The sequence below is a fragment of the Anser anser genome (genome assembly GCF_964211835.1).
Source record: "Anser anser genome assembly, chromosome: 3".
NCBI classification, from domain to species: Eukaryota; Metazoa; Chordata; class Aves; order Anseriformes; family Anatidae; genus Anser; species Anser anser.
The window spans coordinates 122,958,181-122,984,571 of NC_139722.1; the positions used below are offsets into that span (position 1 = coordinate 122,958,181).

Sequence of the window (26,391 nt, forward strand, 5' to 3'; positions counted from 1 at the left end):
GCAACAGGAGCAGCAGCATGCTGTGGTGCTATTTGAGAGGCACCTACCATGAAGCAATGGCCAACCTTCGTGCTGTCCCAGCTCGCTGGGATGCGGCCCCTCTGTACACCGTGACAGAGTCCTGAAGGTTAAGCAGCTCCAAGGTTAAGCTCATCTGCTCTCTCCTTAAAGACAGCTAACATTTCCATATGACAAAAAGCATTGAAGGCAGCCTATAACTTCTAATATTGAGTTAAATTAATTTTTCATTTTTTAATCCTGCTCGCAGCACAGTTTGTAACATTCCAAGTCATATTTATCTTTTGTGTATGAAAACACGATGCCGTTCTATAAATAGCTACAGGTTTCTTGGCAATGGCCGGGTGACAGTGGATTAATTAAACTGGAGAGCAGAGAGTGTGAGGACTAGATTTATATAATGAAAACAATATATCTGCTAACGCTGGAGAAATGCTGATGCTGTAATAACGCTGATATTAATATTTGGTGCAGAACATCTTGGAGCGCATTACTACGATGGTTAAATCTGGTGGGCTGAGAAATGATCAGAGCACTGAAATTACCAAACCAAAATAAAAAACTTACTTTACTATTAATGCCCTGAGTCTCCCTCCCATTCAGGAAGATTTGCGGGTATCTGGTATTTTAAGTCCCAAGGCCTGGAAGGAACAGTTCACTAATCTCCCACGTGAGCTCTGCAGCAGCTGCAAGAATATTTGGATGTTTGCCGGATCGCATCCCTAAGACAACACCACACCATTCTGGAGTCATGCACAGACTAGAGAAACCCATGAGGAAAAAAAATAATAAATCTATTCCCCCTCTTTCAGTATATTAGCTAAGTCATACTGCCAACCTGTTTTACGGTTTTATGTTAACACAACCCTATTGACTTCAAAAAATAACTGTTACAGAGTGGAAAAGGAACCTCCAAACACTTAATCAAACCAGCTGATTTGACATTACCAACTTCTAAGATTTCGTGGGAAGTCCCAGGTAAAATATCTTCCAAGTTTATGCTAAAAAAAAAAAAAAAAAAAACCACAAACAAGCAAAAACCAGGGAAAAGCAGCAAATACACAAAGAAACTGATAAAAAATCCCCTATAAATACCAAGATGTCCCAGGGCATTTAAACACAAGAATGTTCATACAACTCATTCAAACTTCACTACACTTGAAAAATAAAAGGCACCTAATAACTTCTGCTTAATACTTTTTGCATTTCAAGTTCCACCTCATCCCATGGTATTGCACATGACGGAAACAAATATAAAACTAAAGTTATTTATTAGAATTACAGAATAAAGAGTGAGAGCAAAGATATATACGCATGTCAGTGGTCCAAATAAATTAGGGTCATTTTCATCAGTAGATGACGACAATTTTTTACATTTATTATAATATTTTCCACATAACTATTCTATCTGGTGACATTTTTGCACATATATTAAATATATGTGACACTACATAACATATAGCTAAATATTTGACCATTCCTAAATGCTGCAGTAGTTTGAATACATTTACAAACTGTCAAATATTTTAGACTTTCAAGTGATGCATTTTAAAACAGAATATAATGAAGATAATTTACAGAGGAAGACAGAAATGATCTTCTTGGCTACTAATAAGTAGCCTCGGTCTCCCTGCAGGTCTGAGTGTAGCAGACCACATCTTTATTCCCTTCAGAGTTACGAGCCACATTAGGAAGTAACAGAGGTGGGAAGATGCATATAGGACCAAGCTGTCTGTAAAAATCAGTCCAGAATTACCTAGAGGGTTGTAACAGTTCTCCTCATCTGAGAGCCTGGCCAAACATCGTAAATCCCAGTTCATGCAGAACATGTGTTGACATGGGAAGAAGGACATGATAAAAGGCAGCAATAGTTGAGCTTTTAAGGCAACCTTCATTCTGGCACTTGGTATTTTTTTGTTTGTTTTTGTTTTAAATAAACAGGTTTAACCTGGGATTAGCACAGATTAAATTCATAGCAAGAACAAACAGTCAGAAGATAGACCCTCTCCAGCTCCATCCACTTGGACCCAACTCTTGTCTCTCTCCTCCTCCTCCCCAGGCCTCATTCCTCAAGCCACAACCAGGGCCCTCCAGGCTCCAGCCTCATCCCCGACCTCATTCCCAGACTTTCCAGACAGAGTCCAAGGCCCCAGCCCCTTGCCAAGCCCTCCCCAGGGCTCCCTCTCTCCACCTTCCCACCAAACCCCAGGCTCCCGGTCTCAGGGTGCCTGCCCAGCTATTCTCATCTACATCCAAACCAGATTTTTTTTTTTTATTTTTGACTTTCCCCCAGCAGCGTTGAGGGCTAACCCAGAGGTGTGGGCTTCCTAGCAGCAGCCTGCACCACCCTCTACAAGCCGCAAAGATGCGGGCAGTGGTGCTCCTTCCCTGGGGAGGAGGCAGGCTCGGAGGCTCTTTGGGCAGAGAGCCTTACGCACTGCTCAAATCCAACTCCTTCCTGCTGAATATGCATGAACTAAGTTTGTTAAAAGCCCAACAGCTTTGCCAAATTTGGGTGGATTTTGACAGAAACTGCAAAAGGCATATCCTTGAAACAAAGGCCACTTCGTTGCCAGCTTTCATGCCTCTGCTCCAAAGCAAGGGCGTGCCATGCAGTTTGAAAGAAAAGATCACCAGAATTATTTTTTTTTTTCCTTTTTAGAAGTTTCCTTATTATTATTTTACTCTTGCAAAACACTGTTGTTCCAGCCTCTTCCCCAGCCCCAATCCACCAGCCTATTTTGTGGAATTGCTTTGGCTGAAATCCTGCAGCCTGGAGCCGATAACCTGGCGTGGAAGCACTTCACCAAGGGGATTAAACTCGAGCAGAGACACCCGCACCTGAAAACATCATCTTCTGAAGATTCCTGACTGTGAAATGCAAGTCCAGTCCTAATTTCGCAGAGCTTGTGTTGTACAAGGTACATGTTTTTTTCTCCCAGCTGGGTCTGTGGCCCCTTGCGAGGTCACTTCCAGCAACCCTGGGCTGGAGCAGTTTTGAGGAGGCGCAGGTTCCTGTGGGCACGGCAAGGTGCTTTGCTGTGTTGTGCGAAAGGTCTTCAATTAATGCTTGGTTCCAGGAAAAGGAATGAACCGAAACGTGAAGCTGTTGCATCCAGTGTTAGCTAATGGCTTGTTTTAAACATTTGTGAGGTGCTTTAAGCCCAGGATAGGTTCCAGAAGCATTGAATAAATATAAATAAATACAGTATTCTCTCCCTGCTCCCTTGACAGGCCGTAAGCAAAGAGCAACAAGCTGCCTACAGAGCTTCAGGAAGGAAACAGATGTAGGAACTTTTACAGGCATTCCCTCGGATTCACTGGGAATGCTGGATAGGCGTTGAAAGAGCCAAACAGACCATCAGCTGAGCATGTCCAAAACTTCTGTCTGGAGCCAAGAGCCAGGCCAGCCTCCAAGCTCCTGGCAGCATCGCATCGCCCTGCTCCTCACCTTCCCCAGGGGATCACGGGGCAGGTGGCACACATCCGAGGGCTGTGCTGCATCCCAAAGGCAGCACCAAACACCACAGCCTGCACAGCTCACCTATTTATCATAAGCATCAGAAACTGCAGCTTCTGTCAGTTGTAGCCACCTGAGAACCACCCCCAGGAGGGTTTGGGGCTCTGTGCTAAGCACCCAACCCTGTGCTGAGGCTCAGGGGGTGCTGGGGTGCCCTTCTGTTCCAGCATCTTGCCCAAATCCCTCCCTGTGAAGCGCGCACAGTCTCAGGCCGGGCACTTCTCCTGCCAGGAGAACTTCCCCACCACTGATTTCCCTCTGACAAAACCCTCGCACATTAATTAAATTCCTTCTTTCGGGGAATGGTTTAGGTTAGGGCGTCCAGAATCAAGGGCTTTTTCTACAGGCTCAGCCCTGCCAGATGTTGAACACCACTGCCTCTCTCGACGAGCACCGCCAGCTGAGAGCCCCGAAAGCCAAAATCCCATCGCTACCTTACGGCAAGATGAAAACCCACCGGATGCCCAGATTCACCAGCCTGATTTCATCCACACACCCTTACAGGACAAACTAATTTCGCTTCCAGGAAAACCATACCGAAGGAGCGTTTCCTGTCAGTAAGACACAGTCCTGTTTTTCCAAGAATCAATAGATAAGCATCCCTTTCTTTTTCAGATATTGACTCAGTGTTACTGAAAAAAAAAAAAAGGCTTCCTTTAAATTCATCTGGTTGAATTCCTCTGCTGACAAACACATGCGCGCACACACCCCATACTAGCAAGAGGAATGGTAATTATTCCCCCGGAGAACAATAACTTTGCAGTACATTTCAGAAGCAGCATGATTTAGCAAATTAAGCCAAGAGCCGAGGATACTAAATACAGTTGATTTCTTTGAAGCTGGTGGTATCAAAAATTATTTCCTAGATCTCTTTAAACACTCGCACTTTGGAAGGATAAACACAGAGATCTTGAAAAACCCAAACCCAAGGAATTTTGTCAAGTAGCTAGAAGCTGAAAGCCACTGGAAAGAAATGCTTTCTCAGCCACTAAGTCTCACCTGCATCTTGCTGCCTGGCACATCTTAGATTTTGGTACCCTTCTTAATGGATGGGCCCATCACAGAAACTCTCCTAAGAGCTGGCTCCGAAAAAAGCAGCAGAATTTTTACTTCTGTTATTCAGGCTTTGAAAAATATTGCTTGACGTGTGAGAAGGCAGGCCTTTCTATTACTTTGCTGAGAGTACAGACAGACTGATAAAAAATGGCTAAAAGTACATTTTTCCTTAGGAAAACGACAGCAGGGTCCTGCCAACATAACGCTTGTCAGGACGTTACAACTGTTAAAGGATTTTTTGGTAGCTGGGGGGTTCTGCTGAAACGTTCCCCCCCCCCAACACAGAGAGGAACGCATTAAACCGCTAAAGATTCATTCCTCCTCAAGTTGTTCCTTCTCCCCTCGCTATGATAAATGCCATCTCAAAGACATTGATACACATAAACTTGGAGGATTTATAGCGCATTTCCAACACTAATATTAAACATATCCTTTAAACTTTTTTTTGGAAGGCTTTAGATTCCCCCTCCCCCCCTTTCAGAATCATTTAATAGATGTTAAGTCACCTTCAAAGGATTTGCAAATCCTTTGAAGTACAGTACAGAAAAAATAGACTTCAACATCTTCCGAACAGTTGCAGGTAACATGTAATAATTTCTGAAAGCACACGCAGAAAGAGCTGTCTAACACCGAGTCACTACTGCCTGCCCTGAAAACGTACTCCTGCTGAAGTCCGTTTTACAGACACACTTTTGGTAAGCTCTCTCCTCACCCTAAAGTGCCAGTGGGTAAGAATGACAAGGATTTTCCCCCCTTTTTTTATTTTTATTCTTGATAGCTTAAATGTGTTTCATTTTTTAGAGAGAAGATTCTCCTACAATTGGACAATCCCTTTGAAGCAGGGCTTTGCAGCCATGCGTTGCTTTCCCTCCACAGAGCCAACACACATCTTCCCTGCCTCATTTCTTACTTACAGATCTGATTTGGTGGCAGCGTTAAATGGGAAGGCTTCTGCAGGCTTGTCATAGATTTTCCATTTTGTGACAACATGGCCAGGGATTGTCAATAATAATTCTCTAGGAACAAAATGTTCCTGAGCAGAATATATCACTCACTCTTTGTCAATTAATAAAATCTTTAAAAACATCTCTTAAAAGATTTCAAGTTTTAACTCACTCCAAGCTCCCTTAATGTGCACGTGGCAGGTTGATACCATTGCCCAACCACCTGAAAAAAAATATTCCTAGCAAATGCAAAAAATATTTATCCCTTCTTTAAAAGTTCAGAGTACAGAAGTTTTGCATAATTAAAATGTTTTCTGATTCTTGCTAGAAGTCCAAAGGTTAAATACTTCTCCTTGCTAGTATAGACCACATAATTGAGAGGAAGCAAGCGAGTTTATTCTTTGAAAGGCCATGAAGAAAAAAAAAAAAACACAGAAGTTTATTTGTGCTTGCAAATCCTTTCAGGTCTAAAGAACCAGTAAGATAATAAATTGTTTTTGCTGAAAACAGGAAGTTTGGCAAAGATGCAAAAGGACAGCTAAACTTTGGCTAGACAACCCAAAACACTGTGTTCTACTTTGAAAGTATTTCCAACAACAAAAAAGAGTGAAGTGCCTTGAATCCATAGAAAGCTAAAGGAACAGCAAAGGCATCTGGCAGCAGTCGCTTGTTGCCAAACTTGTGGTTGTGTTGTGCTGGCTTACGGGCTGGTTTGCCAGTTTTCAGTAACTTGCATCAAGCGCAGCTGAAACCCACATTTATAAAGCCTCAAATGGTGTCAAAGCTAGAAAAGCCTCAAGGAGCCTCTTCTTTCTTCTTTTCATCTGGCCAATACCGAAGGAGTAAATAAGCATCGCTCCTAACGTTCTGGCGTATAAAGGGAGACAACCAAATTTTGAGTCCTGGACAAAGTCGCTATGGGGTTTGGTGCAGCAATGCCCACTGGGGGCAACCCCATGCCCCTGGCTGACAGCGTCCTGCTGCCCCCTGCCCCATCCTCTGGCAGGGGAAGACCTAAGTCAGCATGAGGTGCAACTGGAATGCAGTTTATAGGACACCTGGCTTATACTTAAAAAGTTTTGTCAAGATTTGGGGTGTAAGATTTTAGACCACGCAGATACGAGCCATACTGTGAGTTTTGCACAGAGGAACAGAGAACAAATCCACGCTCGCTTCACCAACACAAACCAAGCAAACGGGCCCCTCCAGTGCTACACTTGTGTGAATGAGCATAAGGAAACTTATACGCATATACAAATACACAAACTTTGGTTTTTGGGGGGCTAGAACTGCCCACAATTAACCTGAGAGTCTCCACTCCTGAAATCCACGCCCCCCCTCCCCTTCACCCAATATTTATTATGAAAACCCACTTCTCCAAGACATTTATCACAAGAGGCCAACCAGACCCTTTGGGCCAACCAAAACAAATAGTATCTATATCATAAACATTTTTTTTCCTGAAACGAGCAACCGAAACACAACAACCATACACTGATCTTATTGGCTTGCTCCATTACAGCCATTACGCAAAGCTTAATACCTCACATCTGCTTCTTGCAATCCTGAAGCAAGGAAGGAACATATCATTAGGAAATCCTGGAGCAGGGGGTGCGAGAAAGTGAGCCCAAGTTTATTCATTATACCACTTCCTTGCTAAAATAATTTAGTAAAATTAACTGCATGACCACTAGGTTGCACCTGCACAAGCACAGGGAAGAGAAAAAGAAACACGCTGGTACACTATGAAGGTGTAACAAACAGAAAGCAAAGGACACAAAAGTCCTGAGAAATCTTTATGACTAACAATGATATAAACATCTTCACTTTATGGCACATACCCCAGGACAGTTCAAAAACATCAAGCTTTTAGAAAGGCACCAGCTAGAACCCTGATGGCCTCAGCCCCTTGAAAGCCTAGAGCAGGTATTTCACACATAGTGTCTGCAATATGTGCTCTTCAAGAGTAACAGCGACAATAACAACATCCATACCTCATAACATAGCACTTCTCTGATGAAAACAAAGTGCTTCGCAAGGAAACAAAATATTACCATGCCCGTTTAGAACCTCCTGGCTGGAGAAATGAAGTCACTTACCCAAGAGCATTCAGCTGAAGCAGCAGCGGAGCCAGGAGCAGAAGCCAGAGTCCCCCTGCAGCTCCCCGATGTAAGCCTTTGTGCTCCGGACCACACCTCAGACTTCAGGAGAGTATATAACACAGTGCTTGACGCTGGGTTGAGCTTTAGGTATGATCTGGAAGCACTTCAAAAGCTGCAGAGCAAAAAGCAGCGTATAAATGCAAAGTGTGATTATTATTCAACAGATATTGGAAAAATTACTGCAGTTTGTATTTGTTTTTCTGTATTTGTGGGATTTATGTTGTTTCAACACTCGAACAGCTTTTGATAATGACACCATCTGTTAATTCTCACCCTCCACTAATTTAGAACAAGTGGTGGAATTGTTAGACTGCAGCCTTACAGATCCCAGCTTAGCAAACAAACCCGAGCCCAGGGTCAGCGAGAGGGATTACCGGCAGCGGGACGCAGCAGCCAGCTGGGCACAACTTCCAGCACCAGCAGAGAGGAACGCACCAGATCACCAGGAAGGACACAGCACTCACGTCACCCTCTAGAAAAGCTTTCTGGAAGGTTGTGGTTTCTTTCCTGTTCGTACCAGGTGAGGAACGTTAGCTCAGAAACTTGGCAGACTAGCAGGGCAGCAGCAGGTGGGGTATTTCAGTGCAGATTTGAGATAGCTGCGAGGTGGGACGGATGCCCGGGTACACGTTGAAGGCTCCCCGATTGCAACCAGCTTCAGATGGGTCTGCATGGAGCAACTGCCCCCACCCAGGTGCCTTGTTCAACTAACACCCCTAGATTAGGGCCCAAGATGGTGTCAATTAGGGTAATTTCATATCCCGAACACACAAGTCCTGCAAAAATACCAATTGTGGAGCAAGAGAGCCACAGTCATATATTAGTAATACATATTTAAATAAGATATAAGTTTACAATCAGTCTGTTGTGGTTTTTTTCAACCGTGTCCCTTAAATATCCTTCCCTCTCTTCTCTGAGGTGCTCTTTCTCTGTCTGTACAACCTCTGTGCAGGTTGTACAAGAATTTATTTAATATACTTGCAAAAGGGTCAGATTATGCCACATGCAGATTACACAGTGAAAAAAGATGTCATTGTTTTACAAAAGGTATTTGATACTACTGCTGCCTTCTTAGATGTGATCTCATCCTTGACCCTGTGTGGCACTTTTAGGAACAGCTCCCTCAGGTTTACTTTTATCAGATCATAAACTACATCATCTTCCCTTGCCCGTGAGATGTGCTAAAACTTGTATCGTTTGTAACTGGAAATCCTATAAAGCTGCCTGACATTTCTGGGCGACAACAAACTGAAGTCAAAGTTGGAATGGATGAGGAGGAAGCTTCCACGCTTACAAAAGGGTGTGTTTGCTAGGGGAAACTAGAGTCTGGAGTACTTCTCCCTAAATACTCTAAGGGCTAAGTTTTTTTGTAGTAACAGCAGGGCCGTGTCCCGTCTTGGAGTAATAACACATGGTCCCTCGCTGACTTGTCTTAATAACATTACAAATACATGTTATATGCTACAGGAAATATTTACAGTCTCTTCCAGCTCTATCCTGGGCACATTTTAGAACAATTGTTGCTAAACAGTTATTAAAAAACTATGGCAGTATTTCAAAATGCAGGTGAAGTGAGACCATGCCACAAGTGGGTGAAATCTGCTCCTCCCCACCCTTCAGAACAGGTAAAACTTCCAAATCTGGGCACTTTAATGCTCGGCATAAAGATTTCAGAGTAGGACTGCGCTCGTTGTAACACTGCAATTTCCTACAGAGCCCTCTGTGAGAAACCAGGGCTGTGCACAAAGGCCTCGCAGCGACGCTGGGGGACTCGTGGAGGTACCCTTTATTTCACAGGGATGCAAACAAAGGTCGAGGAGCTGGATGGCTCGCCTAAGGTCTCGGAGCCAGCCCGATGCACAGCCAGAGTTTAACAGGGGAAGATAAGGAACTCACTAGCCAGCGGCGTGGGTCTAAACAAGGTCAGAGGGTGTCGCCGGGGGGCCAGGAAGACTCGAGTCGCAGCTGGCATGGGTCAGCACGCGAGTTGAGGGGGCAGAGAATAAGCCGGAGCTAAATATACTCCAACTCCTTGTAGGCTCCGTGCTGGCAGTCGGCCAGCCTGCCGCAGTAATGGCTGGGGTAGGTTGAAAGTGCTCTCCCCTGCCAGCTAGTCAGCCCTGCCTTAAATTAACCCAGCTGACTTTGGACTGAAACAGATGATGGGTCCTCATAAACTCAATTACCCAAGCTCAGCCACGAGCGGGGAAAGCTCTAGATGAAGCGCGGTGCTTTACAAATATCCTGAACCTCCGCTGTCTTCCCCGCAGTGACTGTTGACAGTGACCTAAATTCTTAAATCCATCAGAAAGACAAAGCTTCTGGTTAACCTAAGCAACATCACTTTCGGGGGCCTTTGCCTAGAACTGCTATATAGACGATGAAAGGAGGCTTTCTGAGACCATCCCTCCAGTGGATGTCAACATACAGCGATGAATTCGCTCAAGATGTTCCTGGGGATCTCTTTCCTGTTAGGGTCATCCATTTCTCCAGGCTCCTTTTATTGCAGTCTCTGATCTTTCCAACTGAAAGAAACCACAGTACTGCTTTACAGGAGACTTGTTTAAGTCCCGATATAAAGCGATGCTCACAGATACCGTTAACAATTCGACAACAATCCCAACACTTAGTATTAAATCGGTTTAGATAAAATAAAAGCCCCGTGTCTGTAAAAGTATGTGTATTTGCATGGATATAAATATAGTTCAGCTGCTAAATTTACATGCTGAGCCTGCATTTTCTGCAATAAAATATTTAAGTGGTTCCAACTCTACAGTGAGATTAAAAAAAAAACACAAGACAGAACAAGACATCGGCATAGGACAGTATCGACTGGACACAATCAATCACCTGGACTAGTAGAAAGATAAATATCTTCAACGTGGACTGACAAGGGCCAATACAGATCTTCCCAGAGACAAATAACCTCAATAATACCACCTCATGCAACAGTAAACTAAGACTAAGCTTTCATTTTAATGCCTAGCACTTAGATATCAGGGAAGTCTGATAAAGGATCGCCTGGGGCTGAGCCAAACCAGCACAAAGTGCAGGGCTGTGGGCTCTCCCCATCACACGGCTGGAGCTGGTGGAGGATGAGGAGAGCAGCTAACTGCTGTCGGGGAGTCTAGTAAGAGTTCAGTGCTTTGTTTGCCTTTCCACCTCGTTTTCTCCTATGCTTCTTCGGGAACTGGGCTTTCCTGAAAAGTCACCTTTGAGGCCGGTCTGTCAGAGCCGGGGCTGGGCTGGTGGCAGGACTTGCCTGAGCTGAGTCCTGGTAGTTCAAGTAGAAGCTCTCCCACTTGTCATCACAGAATATATGACCTTATTACTCCTCCCTCAGTTCTGGCACTGGCTGTTAACACTGCAGCCAGGGAAGTTTCCTCAGTGCTCTCTGCTGCTGTCTCTCCCAGCTCCTTCTGCTTTTTGTTTTCCAATTGCAGCAAAAATATGTGAATCCCATTTTCCGCCAACACCGAGTTGGACAGGCTCCAGAAAACAACGCGAAAGATAGCAGGGCAGGAGGATACGTGATGGGGTTACACTCCTAGCTAAGGACACGCCTCGAGCTGCGGGAATTTATCTGCGTGTCCATGCGACGATGCCACTTGCTACTACAGGATGTGGACAAACAAACGAGCTCTGGCCCTCAGCGGCTCCCATCTCTCTCAGATTTCACTGGCCAGGAGAACAGAGTTAGGGAAGCCACAGGACAAGCCCACGGTCCCCAGCAATGTCAGCAGCAGACCGAGACCTGCTGGCTGGCTGCCCTGGGCTTTGAGCTTCCCACGGGCATCCCGCTAGCGATGGGGCTGCGGCGAGGTGGAGATGCGGGCGTTTTGGGGCAGATCTGCCCTTTTTCCACTGCCAGGCAGGATGGGAGAGATGGCAGGGCTGCAGCAGCCTTCTCGCTGGCTCGGAGCAGTCCCTCTGTCTGAGCGTAAGCTCCCCTCGCTCTTGCACAGCCCTATCCAAAAAGCATTGTCTGGAAGCAATTAGAGAGATTTTTTTTTCTTTCTTTTTTTTTCCATCGTTGCCTGACAACTTCAGCAGACGCACATGTAGTCGTCCCCCTCCGCTTCTGAAGGCCTTTGCTTACTGTTAACTATTTAAATGTTGAACGTATTACAGCTAATTGAACTCACTGCTCCGACAACTGAGTCCGAGGTCAACTGTCGTATACGGTAACACTGTTTGGGTAAAAGGACTTTGGGGAAGTTCAGAAACCCTTAGAAAAGCGCTCATGCCTGTCCATATACTTGTCAGTCCTACTTGTTGTTCCTAATGTGTTGGGGTTTTTTTGGTTGGACAACCAGATGGAGCTGCTCTGAGGACTCCTCAAGGAACAGATGAAAGGACTAACCCTGCGGTTCGTGCTGAAAGCTGGGGCACGGGATGCCACCGGGCCGAGCTTTAAGCACCTTGCTTCAGGTGATTATCTTGGGATGGGCTTTGTGGTCCCTGGTGGGGTTAGGTCTTAAAATAGATCTTTTTCCATAGGGCAATTCTGATTCATATTTAGATGCCTTTATTGCCTTCTGGAGGGACTTTTTTGACACCGTCTCTTTGTCAGCTTTATGGGAAACCTGGAGAAATTGTCCTCCAAATGTAGGTACGGTGAATATCCTCTCGGAGGGTCATACCGAGAAAGACTCAGATGGTAAATGAGAAAAGCTGTCTCGACTTCAAAGGTGTTATTGTTGACTTACATCCTGCTGAGGATTCAGCCCGGTGTTTTTAAAATGCTAATGCTCCTCGGCCTGTGGCGAACAGATTTATTCTGATTGCCATACCTTCTGGGAGAAAAAAGGAAAGGAAGGAGAAGTCGGTGGGTGTTAATGGAGCAGCAGCAGCAGAGGATTCATCCCCAAAGGTGCCAGATCCTCAGCTGCTGTAAACCCCAAGGGAGTGACATCGGGACCAGGTCTGTAGAGCAAAGCTGTTCCCCCCATGCCCCCGGTGCTGTGAGAGCATCTCTCACATGCACAAATTATCTATCTTTCATACCACTGAGCTGGTGACTTTAGGGGCACAAGGGCTTTTGTTGGTACCTGGAAAAAAGCAGCCTGCTAGAAATGAACAGCAGGTATTGTTGATTTTTCAGAAGGGTGAGTTGTCTTTAAGGCATGTGGAGGAATGTGAGCATCCCACACACCCAGACACTTTGCAGTCAAAGACTGAAAAACAGAAAATGAGAAAAGAGACCATGGGAAGGAAGGTTCCTTCTCTCTCATCTCTCAGAACCGACCAGGCCTGAGGTGAGTAGTTCGGAGCTTCTCTTTTGCAGGGGAAGGGGAAGCCTGCTGGGAGCACAATCCTGAAGCAGGTATCAAGGGACCAGAGGCAGCCAGGCTCTAAAGAAGATGGGAGTTACGGTACGGCCAAGCTGTCTTCTCGTCAATCATCTAGTCAATCTTCTGGGAGATCGCAGGAAACCTTCAGACAGTCCATGCCCATGACACTCCCAAATCCCACGTCTCTGACTGTAGCCTTGCACAGGATTTGCAAAGAACAACATCTGAGCTTCCACCAGGCTTTGAGCTAGGGCACGAGGCTCAGATCCCCGACAGCACAGGGACCGGTGAGGAATGACTCGGTCTTTACTTACTGGGTCATCAGCCAACCTTTGTAATCTGCACAGAAAGAATGAATTACTATCAAAGGGATGTGAACTGTCCAAAGCAGCTGCAGGGCTCTTCTTGAGGAAAGCGAGGGTCTTGCATTTGTCCGCCACGTATCAGGATGGTAATAACCTGATGACCTAAGAAGCAGAGTCATTTTTAATACCTGCTCCTTTCTCCCAGTACCTGGAGGGGTAGTCCTGCATGCCTCATCTCACTGGTTATCATTATTATGTCATCCAGATCAATCATTTCAAGCTCATTGGGTTGTAAATGCAGCTTTGATCATTCGTTACACTTTGTTAGTATTTATCAGAGCCAGGACTCTGCTAATCTGAAACAGCAGCACTCAGAAAGCAAGGAAAGCTGGACTCCGAGTGCTTACTGCAAGTCAGAGGGGTGGTGTTTTGTTTGTTTCCTAAATTATTCGCTTCCAAAATTTTGCAAACTGCTGAAGGAGAGGCAGGAGGACATTTTCCCTCTTTCAAGGTGGGCTCTGTGAGAGTGACACACGAGGCACCTGACGGCTGATGGAAGCCCAGCGCTGCTCCAGCAGGTCGGGAATAGGCACAGGAGAGGGAGTCCTCCACTGGCAAAACCTCTTCTACGTCAAAGTACGGGTAGGGCTCCTGGGGCTGATGCATAGTGCACTGAAGTCATTGAAACCAACAGGCCTACACCCAGAGCGCTCTGGAGCGGGTCTTTTTCCCATTTTAACTCCTTGCACGCATTGCTTGTGGCTTACGCTGCATTTAGGACAAAGCAAAAGCATCGTTTTTTTAATTGCAAGCCCAGGAAGCGAAAGGAGGACTGCACTCCAAATGCTCTCCTTAGCGACGACAAGCAAAAATTCTTTAGCACCATCTAGCTAACGCCGAAGGTAACCCACACTGACACTTCCCACAGCTCCGCTCTGCCACCGACACTCCTCGCCTTTAGCATGCAGACTTCAAAAGCCACAGAGAAAGTCGCTGCATGCCGATGAGGAGGAGAGGATGGTTTAGCAAAGCACCGAAGAGCAGAGCGTGCATTTCACATAGAGCCAGCTGGGCACCTATTGTTGGCCACGTCAGGTGCAAGGGCAAGTTTCCTAAAACGATTTACATCGTACCTCGTACACCAACCTGAGACAACACAACAGCACGACATGGGAAGGGACAAGAATCCCTTTCTTCCTGAAACGTTAGGGAAGATGGATGTGAAAAATGCTGTGGAAGCAAAACTTGATGAAGGAAGATTTGGTGAAGCTGAATAAAGAGCTATGAAATTAATGGGAGATGTCTGGAAAAACTTTGAGGGAATAGTCAGAGGCAGTCACAATCAAAATCCTTCACAAATTCAAGCAATATTTGCTGAAATGTTCTTGTAGGAGAAAAAAACAATAAGGGGAACAGTTCAAGATAGCCAAATATTTTGAAATGAAAGAAATGGAATTTTCCATTTAAAAATCAATTTCTTTCTTAAGATTTTGTAATGATATATTATTGTATAAAATGTAAAAACAAAACCTCAGAAAATCAAGTTACTGATCTACATTTATCATTTTCTAAAAAACATTTCAGAGTCCCCTTTATAAATTCATTTTGTGGAAAAAAAAAAAAAAAGAAAGAAAGAAACTAATGGATATTGCATCTCAAAAATAAGCTAAGCATTGAAAAAAAAAAGTGCTTTTTAAGGTTTCATGAACTAGTTTTGAAACTTTTTTCTTTAAGTTCTGATAAGAAATCAGTTAAGCTGATAGTGGAACTGTCTGAAGGATAATGCACGGTCTTATCAAGAAGTATGGGACTTGGGAGCCTCCCTTTTCTGACAAATTACTAGTCAGTAGGAAAGTATGGATCTGTTATTGTTTCATGTAGGACTGAATCATTATCTGAAAAGAGTATGTCTTCACCTTTCATGTTTTTATCAAGGGGAAAAAGCATCACCATATATAAAAAGCATCATGCTATAAAAGAATAGGAGGCATTCTGATGGAGCACTAGCCCCATTACTTGTTTACATTTGGGCCTTCAGAAAAATCATCAACCAAGTTTTAATTTCTTGAGCACCTACATTTTGCAATTGACCTAGGTTATTTGCAAAAACAAATTTTTTTATTCACAAAAAAATTTTTGACCTAGGTTATTTGCAAAATTTTTGCAACTGACCTAGGTTATTCGGAAACATTTTCCAAACTCAGTGATGGGAAGAGGCGGCGGTAACACCAGGCTGAGCCACCACGTGAAAGCCCCAAACAGAGCAGGCTGCCAGCAGCTCCCCAGCTCAGGTACGACAGAGCTCACCCACCCAGGCTGTCTTTGCAAGCGGCATGGGTTCGCTTGGATTGGCTTGCTTACGGAGAGAATCAAGGGAAGAGGTTTTGTTTGCTCTCCTTGTTCACTTGCCTGCTTGGGGTATTTCGTTCTTTTATGATTTGGCTTGTACAAAATACCCTGTCAAAAGGCACGTGATGGAATTGCCGCTGAGACTTTGAGCATACACTATTCCCACGCCCTCTCACACCCTGAAATAAGCTTTTTATTCTATCATAATTAAGACTCAGGAATCAGCCCTTGTTTCCTTAAAAGCACACACAGCCCTAAACTCAGTATTTTGCTGCTGATTTGCTTTACCTGCTAATAACCCTCTCCCCTCCCTGAATTGCTTTCATAGACTTGCTGTCTTTCTAGCCACTACTTGCTGAACTTGGACTTCCCGAGCGTGTGATTAAATCACTGCACCTCAATACTGAGCCTTTCCCTCTGAAAGTGGCTATGCCAGCGAAACCACCATCGCTGCATGGACCGCCGTGGTAAATACAGAACTTCAATCACATCTGCGAGATGTTTACTGCATGTATTGCTGGTCTTCTTATTAATTATTTCCAAATCTCAGAGGAATATTTTGACACACAGTGCCAGTGCACACAGCCTCATTCCTGTAGAAGAAAGGGTGAACATTCCCAATGCTCCTAAATAAGAAGGGCACATGTATCTCCACATACAGAACTCCTATGGGCAGTTAAGAGCCTCAGCCTCACTGAAAACTAAAGAAAATACACTAAAATTGAGTGTTTTTTTTTACCTAAGTCACATAGACCATTTGCAATATTTTACAGTCTTTAAACAAAGGTTGCACATCAGACACCTCAGCTTGAATTTATGACAACTTTAAAAACCCCGTAAGAAAAATGGAGTCATTCAACAGCAGCGGCTCGGGAGAACCCACTATTAGCAATTTGAGGCAATCAGAAATGTAACATCCGCGCAGGAACACGATCCAAACCCCTCCGCAGTCAGCACGCTTCCCATTCGATACGAGAGGCATTAGATCAGGCTTATATCAACTGATGGGAGGGCAGAAAGCAGCTCTTCGGGCTTCAGAAAAGCAAGCGTCTTTTTCTCTGAATAATTATTATTATTGTTAAAATGTATATTTTCTCAGCTTTTTATTTACTATATAAAGTGCTTTCCACAGTAAATCAACAAATATGAGTATTCATGTCACCAAGTGCTGATGATTAAAAATAATTACTTTAATGGTGGCTGGCCTGATGCCAAACATAATTAGCTTTCGCATTTCAAGCATGATAGTGGATAATTTACATCTCCTTTCACACCAATACCAAACTACTCCTAATGGATTCTATTTTAGTTTTTATGAATTAATAGAAATTTAGTGCCCAATTCACTATATTATAGCCACTATTTGCTTTCAAAACCAAAGGATTGTCTCAAAAAAGGGCACCGAGTATCCAAATCACATGGGCTCTGTGGGATCCATATCCAATAAACCCAGCTTCCGTGCTGACAGTGTCCTTGCCTATGCCCTTAGAGCTGTCGGAGGCAGAGGGAGAAGAAAACTTTCTCAGACAGGGCAGGGAATCCTGTTCGGGAGAGGAAAAACCCTGGGAAGGCCGGCAAGGAGCCCCTGCTCTCCTCCTGAAGCGCAAGGGAACCTCCCGCCTGCTTCGGGGGACGGGATTTTATTCTGGGGATAGCGAAGGAAATTGGACATTTGCCTTTTAAAAACATCAGAAGCTGTTCAAGGACCCGGTGGGTGAAAACAGGAAACCTATTTACATTCTTTCCAAGTGGCTTTAAAACCAGTTCCCTTTTACCTACCCACTAGGTCCGAGCACAGAGCCCCAAGCTCATCCTGTGGGGCAAAACACTGATCTGCACGTGCAGGATCGTGCTGGCCTGCTTCAGCTACGTCTTAGGGTGACAAAGGTGCCTGAATGCTCTTTGCGGGAGGAAAGGGAATTGCCCTCTGCTTGGTTTTGAAGACTCTGCCCGTAAACAGTGTGGAAATGCAAAATGCACGGCGCAGCTAGTGGCTTCGTGGGCAAGCAGGAAGGTCAGAAGCACAACCTGGGCTTTAACACACGGGTATAGAGGCAGGCTGCACCTCTGCTGCTGAGCTGGAAAGGAGCAGAGAGCAACACGGAGGCAAAAATCACCCCAGACCCTAATCTAGGGGATGACTGAGAACGGAAGGGGGGTGATGCCTCCCAGCCAGCATGGAGAAGACAAAGGAAGCTGAAGCCCCCCTGGAGCAAACCTCAGTGACTTGGTTTCCAGATCTCAGCCTCCGACAGGCCCAGCAAGGCTCCAAGCCGTGCCTGACTGCGATCAGGCCCCGATCTGAAAGGTTTAACTGCTTTTGCTTGCTGCAGGAGGCTGGCAACAACGGTTTCAAAGGAAGAGTTTGGGAAAAGTATCCAAAAAAAGCAGAACTGGAAAGAAGCAAAACCAAACACTCTCCCTCCCCAGCCTATCCGACTTCCCTCTGTGCTACACGATACAATTGCTGCTGCCCGGAATGCCCTAAGACCGTGCTTCAGGGCTGCTATAACGAGCCCAAAACAAGCAAATAAGTTTCAGAGGAGCTGTAAACATTTTGTTTCAGCGTTCTTTTTTTTTTTTGTTGCTGGTCACCGATGAAAATAAAATACATTTGTCAAGTTTAAGCCTTCACCTTTCAGCCTACTGCTGACGTCGAATATAAACACTTCTTGTGAACCCCTTCCAATTTACATTTCAATGGACCACAACCCTCACATACACTGACAGAGTCAGACTGCCAGCGCTGGCAACCTCGGAAGAAGCACGGAGCAAATGGACGTGGTGTCAGCTTCCCCGTGCTGCCTCCTGGGGTTTGTTCCTGACCTTCTGTAGGCTCCTGTAGGGGCTGGTGGGAACCCAAACCTTCACGTTGTGCAGGGGCCTGGCCACAGCAGCAATTAACGCTGGTTTTTAATGGGTGAGGTTTTTCGATGAACGCTCCTCGCATCACTTCCCAGAGGCTGCACAGCAAATACCTGGAGGAGGGAAGGAGGGGGGAAGAGCAGGCAGAAGCGGTGGTCCACACCAGTCGGAGCAAGCCTGGCATTGCTGCTTGCTTAGAGATAAAATCCAGCACCACAGCAGGAAATCCTGAGGTCCGGCCCTGTCCCCTTGTGCTCGCAGGAGCTCCCAACACACCCCCCCACGTTTCATTTTGGCAGAAATCCGAGCGTATCCTCAGCGCTCCGATGTAAAGTAAACCGCCATGTCATCGCTCCGGCACGAAAACACACAAATACCCTCCCACCTTCCTAAAGAAGCAAAACATTAAGCTTTATGGGTACAACAACTATTATATAAAAAGCTCGCCTATTTAATGCAATGTTGTGGTTGGGAATGTAACCACACGAAAGGCAGAAAATTCAAACGTACAATTCCCACAGAAACCATAACTTGGCCACGTTTCACAGACACACGTCAAGGCAGAAAGTTTAACAGAGCGTTCCCCCATCTGAACTACTGCTTCTGCAGAAGAGGTACTGCTCTCCTCCTCCTCTCTTCATTTTTTTTGCCCCGTTCTTTTCTCCTGTATGGAACACCGCAGGTGATGTCTATCGGTAATCAGGGGAGGGGATGCCATGGGGAAGGGCAAGGGGAAGGCTGCAGTCGGTAAATGCACGCATTGGAGATGGTTCAAATGCAGAGGTTAGCCTCCAGATCATTTCCAGCTTCAACTGTCCGCATCCAGGCCCCAAATTCTCCTCTAGGGTAAACACCACAATCTGCACCTCTGAGCCTGATGGCAGCACCTAGCCCTACACAGACACTCCCAAGAACTGACCCTGCAGGGCGCTGCCCAAGGGACAACCCTTCGAATCTCAGCTCTTTCCTTGCTCCTCCAGCGTGGGCTTGAAGCCTACCAAAGCTCTAGCCAAGCCTACTTGGTGGTGTACTTTCAGGTGTACCAATTTAATAAGGTAGACCAATTAATTTAAATAAGGTCTGAAGTGAAGACTTTAGTCTTGCAGTTGCATCTACAGCAGGTTACCTTCACCTGTCCACCCCTGCAAATGAGACAAGGCCAATACTGCAGAAAATCACCAACTCTAAGCTTCGGTGCTCCGCTTTTAGAGCAGTAACTGATGGTGGTGTATGCACAGGCAGCTCCTCCTCCATCCCCCAGCCTCACTGCTTAATCCCTTCCTACCTGCTCCAGGGAAGGGGGTGTAACAGATAATCAGCTTCTTTCTCCTTGAATTCCCAGCCCCAAGGTTGGAGTCAACTTTGCCTGAGTGTCTTTACTCAAACATGCAAATGGGCATTTGTACCTGGAGGGAAGGAGAGGATCCAGCTCCTGATCTGGGCTGCACGCTCACTCGGCCCTGGGCAGACCCAGAAGCCAGTAAGGACTGCACTGTACTTCATGTGCCGCGCTGCGTTGGTGCTGGCTCCAGGCAGGCTGTCCTGAGTGGTCTGAGCAGTCTGAAATCTGAATTTCTAGGCACTAGTGTGTTTCAGCTTGGAGAGAGGAGAAAAACAAGGTAGCTTCTCTGTTCTTTGTGCAGAAATTAAGGCCATAAAAATAGAAGAGCTGCTCTGAGTCACCAAAGGCACATCTAACCCGGCATCCCATCTCCCCCAGTAGCCAATGGTGGGTGCTTCAGAAGCAAATATAAGCAGCACAGCAATTACAGCGATCCCTCCTCTGGTATAACCTCTCAGATTCCAGCAATCAGCAGTTTTGGGACTTCCTAAGCCAGAGGTTGCATCTAGACCCTTGTGTTTAATAGCTCCCCATAGGCTTCTCCTCCATGAATTTGTCTAATCCCTTCTTGAACCCATTTACACTGCTAGCTTCTACAACATCCTGTGACAAGAAGTTTCACACTATAATCATGCGCTGTGGGTGTTGGGGAAGCAGGCAGGAGGAAAACTTCCTTGTTGCTGATTTAAACTTGCTGCCTGACTATTTCAGGGAGCGCCCTTCTTTTCTAGCGGTACGAGCAGCAGAGAAAAGTTGTTCCCTGGGAACTCCCCACCATCCAGACCTTTATCGGGTTCCTTTTTCGCACCACTTCAGCTTCACTTCTACAGGCAAATCAGTATCTCACTGCCTGAGACCTATTTACTATCTCTCACAACAGCCATTCCATATATTTGACCCCTTTCTCTGCAATTTTCTGTTCTCACTTAACCATCCAAGGCATCTCCTGAGCTCCTGTATATACCTCCATATAATAATACAATGACATATTATAATGATATGCTATTAATTATTCAATAATAACTATAAATGTCATGTAATAGTGTATAATTATGTAATAAAATGCTATGATGATACAATACATAACAGAAACATACATGTAACGTATGCTTGTTATACACACATATACACGTACGCTATATTGAAACATAATGAATATGTAATGCATTCTGAATCTAAGCATAACTTCCTCCAGCTGATTATCCCATTTCACCCAAAACAGCGATCACTCACTCACTATGAAAGCTGAGGGCACACAGCACAGTAAGTGCATTTGGGATGCTGGTTATGGGAGACAGCAGATAAAAGTCCCATAGCTTCAGGTCAACCTGGGTACAGACAAGAAGCCCAGAAAGACCTAGAAGAGTTTGTAAGAGATTTCTGACATAAATTTGGTCAAATCCAAGACCATCAAAACGTGCAGAAATATTTACGCTGGCACAACGATGCTTTTAGTGCATGCATATTTTTAGGATCTGCAATAGGACTATTCAGTGTTCTCTTGAGGTCATGAGTCACAGAGCTTTGTTCTCCATCCCACCTCCTCTACTGTTGGATTAGGAGGGTCCAAGCCCTGCTCTCATTTCCCTTGGGATTCAACAGGAGCAGGAGGAGTCCTGTTCAACACCTGCTGACGTGGGCACCCCAAGCTGATGCCTGTTCCCGTGCTGGGTGTCACCGTGCAGAGGTCCAGGCTCTGTAAGGTAAGCAAAGCCCAGCTCTCCCAGTGACACGTCATTTTAGTCATAACACCCAGAAAAGGTTTTAAGTTGAACATATACCGATTAGGTGAGGTTTACTGAGCTATGTCCCTTCCAGGGGCAGCATGCAGGTCAAAGGGAAGAGGAGAGAACAACCAGAAATTCGGAGGAAGGGACTGAATCAACGTGCTTCCACCTGGTTCACCAGTCACTGCCTCCTCTTGCCCAGCACCACAGTGACGATGCTGGTGGCCTGACAGCGATAATTTGGATCCTGACCCAAACGAACACGATGTCAGGACCCTGGCAACAGCAGCCCTGTCACTGGCTTTGGTGACATCCTGCACCACTGACCTCCATCGCTGCTTCTCACACCGCTCCCTCTTGCCTTCTCCCTCCTCACCCTACTGCTCCCCCCACCCCCAACTTCTGCTGTCTTTCTTGTAAAGAAAGATTTCACGATGCCAGGCAAGACTCCATCTTTTGGGAAGTTTCTGTGACCACAAATGAAATATGGAGTGGAAAACAGCAGCATCAGCAACTCGATGCAGCCGAATTTCTCAGGTCCCAGGGCAGCTGGCAGGGCTGGAGCAGCCAGCGAGCAGAAGAAAACACAACTTCTGTCTCTGGTGCTGACCATCTGCCTGGGCTCATCTTCCCCTTCCCTGCGTGTTTGCTTTGTCTTTGAAGAAAAAGGCTGGAGCTTTAGCTGCAAGAGCAGAAAAAGTTACTCCAGCCTAACTCAGCTCACTTTGTCGCTTTTCTCCCCCAAAGAACATTCATCCTATTTATTTAAAGTCATTTAAAAAGACTTGCAAGCTAAAAGGGATTTTATAAAAATCCCCTGCAGTGAAAGGGAAAGGAAATCATATTAAAATGAAAGCAGTGTTTTTTATATTTACCTCTTCTGGTGCTTTAACTAATTTTCCTTCTTTTCCCCATCCCTATTTTTCACAAAAGTTTGCTGTGGGATCAGCCAGGCTGCAACCTGTATCCAGCCGCCCTCAAACGTGTTTAAGTGTTTCATACCAATACCCTGGCAGGGCCAAGTGAACTCCTTTGACTCAGGCTCTGTTTTTTTTCTCTCCAAATGACCACAACGGACTAGCACGAGGATTCCCAGAGGTGTGAGCATTGGTCCCTGCTCCTCCACATGCTGCTGGCAGCAACATCAGGTTTGCTGGAGGAAGGCACCTCTGTTAAACACAATGGCGGGCAGTGCCTCGGGTCCAGCTCTTACAAGAGAAGGGAAACCCAAGGACATCATGATACGGACCTTTATTTGGTAAAGAAGGCAAGGAAAAAAAGGGCAAACACTCTACCCAGCCTTCCTTAGCAGATACCTTCTTCTTCGCTGTCTTCTCGGTTGACCTTGCCTACGAAGGCATACTGAGAGCTGATAATAATAATAATAATTAGCACTTATATAGCACTTAATCCTCAAAGCGCTTTACAAACATTAGCTAATTAACTAAAAGGCGGGTTCTGTATGTGTCTGTACATATAAATAAATAAATAAATAAGCAGAACGGATCCGGGAAGTCTGCCATGCTCCTTGCAGACGCAAGGTCTTGCAAACTGCCCGCGCAACGCGAATCTTCCTGCTCTCAGTAACCCCTCATGCCAGCTGGGTTCAAAGCCCCCAGTTCAGCTTAAGATTGTGTTCTCTGCCATCCACACAGACCTGTGGAGTAGGGAAATTTCTTTAGGACAGCCTTGAGATGGTATTAATTAAGCAGTCTGAGTTAATTTAATATTCAATAGGCTTATTTTCCGACACGAGGAGTTGCTAATGATTGTAAATACTTGCATTATCATTGCTAGCCACTTTAAATAATTGCTAGATACCAATTAAACTAGCAGAAAAAGAAACAAGGTCATGGAAATGGCAGCATTTTCCGTCTTCTACCATCTTCCACAAAACCTGAATATTTTTTCTTTTCCTTTCTTTTCCTTTTCCTTTCCAAATCCCATGGACAAGCTCATTTGGGGGAGGGTTTCTGCTTAAATTGAGCTACCTCCCACGACGCAGGGGCTACTTTTGTCACGGCCTTGAATACTGCAGCACGTGCACAAAGACCTCGAGCTTTGAGAGGTAGTGGGGGAACAGGGAGGCTGGGACCAGCCTGAGGGGCAGACTGGAAGAAACACAGTGTTCAATATCTGCACATGTTTATTCTTTCCTTACTTACCCGTGCTCTGACACTCTGACAGCTACGGGCTGTCCTGGAGACACAAAGCCCAGTAACAGTGGGTGATGCTCTCCCTGCCGGCAGTTTTGGCTTCTTCTGTCCAACTCATGGGTAGCACGAGCGTCCAAGTGGGGGCTGCAACCACTTTTTGTGCCTGCCCCACCTCTCCCTTTTCTCTTTCTTCTAATGTTGTGACTGAATTTGAGGTTCAGATTCGTTCCGGGCTAGTAGCCTATAGCAGCAGACTCAGGAGATGAGACTCCACCAAGATTAAAAAAAATATATAGTAAAGAATGGAAATGTATGAAATATAAATGAAAAGCCGCCTTGCTGACTTATTGTGGGCATGGTGGTTGTGGTACAGGAAGATGAAATTCCTGCTTCACGTGCCTCCCTCAAAGGACAGGAAAAAAATAAAAGAAAAATCCTCTATAAAAATCAAATTAAAAAGGCTGTGTTACCTAAGAGCCAGTGTAACATCCATTTCAACAACCTGGATCCCTTCCTCAGACAGATCTCTGCATTGCAACCCAGTTCTTAAAAGACATGTAAGAAAAAGTGGCAGGCAGAAGCTGAGCACTTACCTATTTTCAAGCGAACTACAACTTGTTCTGCAACAGCGTAGTTATTACACGTGATCACACCACTGCAAATCCATGTTGTCACCCCCAGATTCCTACCGTGACACCTGACAGCAGTAATAGGACTCGTTATATCGCAGGGACAACAGGATCCTGCTTCCAGTTGCACAAGCCTAACACCCACAGAAGGCAATGGGAATTGTACCAGGCAGCTGAGAAGAGAACTTGAAGCTTTATGTTTTAATTTATTCTCTTTTAAGAAAGGAATCAGACTTGAATATGAGCCTGAGATGTGCTTCCCAAAGACCTTAAGTATTCCTACCACCAAAACAAAAGCAGCACTTGTGTCATTTTTTATTTTATGGTATTTATTTTTCCTGGTTGCAGTGGAGTCCCTCCCTCTCCGGATACAGCCGGACCATCTCTGCCAGAGGACATCCCCAGGGCTCAGAAAAACACTTCTGAAGAGCTTTTTTTTTCCTTTTTTTTTTTTCCTTTTTTTTTTTTTTTTCGTTTGGAATGCAATAGATTATACCAAGTGTCGGATATTTTCAAAACACTTCCCAAGGGATGGTGCTCCTATAAATTCTTCACACATACCCCACTTCAATTTCCACACACTGAGTGCTGTGCCGCCCGCAGCTCCGCTGCTGTTATTGCGGGGAGAAGTACGGAGATCTGTGCTTGCTGCAAACTGGAGCGGTGGTTCCCCGTGCCCGTCAGGACTACGTACAACAGGAAGCAGGCTGTGTTTAAACGTGGGAATCCACGGGGTACCAGCTCTGTCAGTTCTGTGAATGCTTATGTTAAAGGACTTTTACAGTTGTTGAAATCACTGATTTTGATGCCGTCAGGTCTTTCCACAAATGAGGAGAAAAACTATTATTTTTCTTTGGGTTTCAGATTTATATAATTTTCACATCTGCATGTTCCCTATGAATTAACACCTTCAGTGAGTGCCCAGACAGAAATAACATTGTTCACAAAAATGCACTCTCTATAAAAGATGCACCGATACTAGATGACTAACTACATACATGTCCTCGTTCTTCTGGTGTATGCACATATTTGAAACATCTGTGCATATGCTTTAAGCATATTATAATACCAAACCCTGGCTGGTATGTCCCCCAAGGCCGTCGGATGCATTGTTTGCTGCCCGGGGAGCCCATGAAACGAAACTTGCAGATCCCGAGGCCTTGCTGAGCAGCATCTCCAGCCTCTGCAGTGCCTCCGCGGGGCTAAGGCGGGTGTGGGACTCGGGGGGCTGAGCAGAGCAGGAAACAAAGGTGTGCCCTGAGCACTTCCAAGTTTCATCTCGTTTTTCCTTCAACAGAAGAGCACGCTTAGTGAACATGGAACTGAGAAGTGAAGAGAGAGGAGAAAATCCAGAAGAGGAGAGTAAAGGAAGAGGCCAAGTCCTTGCAGATGCTCCGCCGAAGTGCCAGCTCCCATTGCTTAGGGTGGCTTCCATCATTTTTGTCTCTCGGAGGGGTCACTCAGCCCTCCCTGGGGGCAGTGTAGGAATGGTAACTGATGTCCCTGTGAGCTCACAGCCCGGGGAGAAGGCACAACGGGGCGAGTCGCTGCCGCGCAAGGCCTTGGCCTCATCGGGACGGGACTCACCGCGGCACCGAGCTCCCGCTTCGCATGTTCCTACAAGCCAGAGGACACCCCACCTACCCCTGGCAGGGAGGGGAGGTGTTTGCAGGCAGGTACTCACCCTGCCCACAGGCCTCCCAATGCCCACAGGCTCGCGGGCTCTGCCCACGACTAATCCTCCCTTTCTGTAATTTGCCTGAAATCTGGCGTTAACTAACTTTCTTTCCACCTGTCACAATCCCCTGGCAAATCCCAGGCTGAAGTCGCCCCACCCAGCCACCCCTCACATGAAAAGGTTGCTCATTTACGCCAGCCTCATCAGAAGCAACCGCGATAAATTATTTGAAAACAGAACATAGCAACATGCACACACAGAGGTTTTCCCAAAAGATACGAGTCCTCGCTTTGCCATGCAATACCCTACGAAACCGACATGCTATTTATGTAGAAAAATGAAAGGC

General features: G+C 45.6%; 1 protein-coding gene across 1 annotated transcript in view; it reads right to left on the reverse strand.

Annotated features, from left to right (window-relative positions):
* Positions 1–26,391, reverse strand: part of MEIS1 (Meis homeobox 1) — a 435,557-nt gene that overhangs the window by 190,296 nt on the left and 218,870 nt on the right. Inside the window, exon 7 of the mRNA XM_083828210.1 lies at positions 7,638–7,812. The gene's annotated coding sequence lies outside the window, so the exon portion shown is untranslated. The remainder of the gene's footprint in view (positions 1–7,637; positions 7,813–26,391) is intronic.